This window comes from Habropoda laboriosa, unplaced genomic scaffold (genome assembly GCF_001263275.1).
Source record: "Habropoda laboriosa isolate 0110345459 unplaced genomic scaffold, ASM126327v1 scaffold89, whole genome shotgun sequence".
In the NCBI taxonomy this organism is placed as follows: Eukaryota; Metazoa; Arthropoda; class Insecta; order Hymenoptera; family Apidae; genus Habropoda; species Habropoda laboriosa.
Window position 1 is genome coordinate 2,641 of NW_017100263.1, and position 1,676 is coordinate 4,316.

The window sequence follows — 1,676 nt, forward strand, 5'->3', positions numbered from 1 at the left end:
TATGATAGACGTCGAAAATTTCGTATAAACTGTATGCAAAATACAAACATGTGGTAGAAGAAGCTTCAAGGAATGTAATATTTTTCTCATATTTTTAAAAATAATATCCAAAAACTGCTAAATAAAAATTTATTTTTAATTTTTGCAAAGTAGACGTAGCTTTTCATGTCAGTAATAAATTATTTTAGAACTTCAAACTCTCTACAGTAAAATTAAAAAAGGAGTCATGCTCATACAATTAATAGTTCTGAAGATAAAAATTCATTTATGTGAAGAAGATGCGTAAAAAGTCGACGAAAAGTAGCAACTTTCATTAACAGTATCTTTTTAATTACTAAACTAAGAGTAAAATGCCATAAGAAATTTTTATTCCTCGATATGTATAAGTTATAAAGTTTTTTTTTTTCGTTTTTCTTGTAATGTTTGAACCTTTCATTCAAACTCACGGAGCCAGAGCCTTTGGAAAGACATGTGGCGTTCAGGCTCGCGCGAATCTAAATGTGGCCCATCCTGTTAAACACTATTCCTTCATTACTTAGTTAATTGAACAATAAATAACTATTTTGAAGTATTAGTGTAACTAAGTTAAAAGAATAAATATATTTATAGTTAAAAATAGCCATGTTAAAAATTTGTTTAATTTAAAAAAAGCTAATAATTATTATAAATTTAGAGTTATACAAATTTTATTTTTTATATTTGTCCTTTTACGAGCTTTTGTACTTTGGCTGCCGCACCAAATTCTGTAGAGCATCGTTGTTCGAATTTGTGAGCGCTTTTACGGCAGTAATTTGAGAAAGGTTGTCTAATGCTTGAAAAATACGGGCTAGGAAAAAGAAAACCGTTACAGAATACTACATTCATATTAGAAGTCGTGGTAGTAAAAGAAAAGCGGCAACCGTACAACAGGACAACTGTCCAAAAATCACTGCTGTGAAACCACTCTTAAAGTGAAGTTCTCCTGTTTCTCTTCTAGCGTTAGATAACGGGATACTCATCACACGCGTCAAATCTATTTCTTTTAATTATAATTTCGGGCCCTTAGTTTTCGTTAGATGTGTGTAACAATATTAGTAATGGATGATTGAGATTTCCTACGTGAAATTAAATCTAGGCATACTGTTCCTTTGAGTATATCATTTAAATACAATCAAATTTATAAACTATATGGTAATGATATTATAACAACATAGTATGCATAATTGGAAATAGTTTGAATAATATCGTGTTTGTACTTATTTTCATCAAGGAATTTTTACCAATCTATCGATATCATTTTTATTAAGATGAACTCAAGCACTTAAGAACGCAAATTTTAGTTCGTAAATAATTTGCCGCTGTACATATTATATTGCTAGAGGCATGCAGCCACCAACAACCAGTCGTACGATGCAAGAGATTTTCTATTAGGAGTCCTTTTTTGGAATTGCTAACTTTATCGACTTTAGTAGGTAGGCTGAATATAATTCTTAAAACCACCACGTTAAATTGTGGAGGGTATAAGAAAATCAGTGATGTTTTTCTAGGTCGGTATTTCAGTAGATGGGACACGAAGTCCCATAAGATGACAGGTCTATTCTGACCTAACCTTGTTTGTGGTCACACTCTGATACTTTATAAAGGAAAAAAAAAAGCAAATATGAAAACGTTTCTTATTCCACCTTGCGTTAAACAGT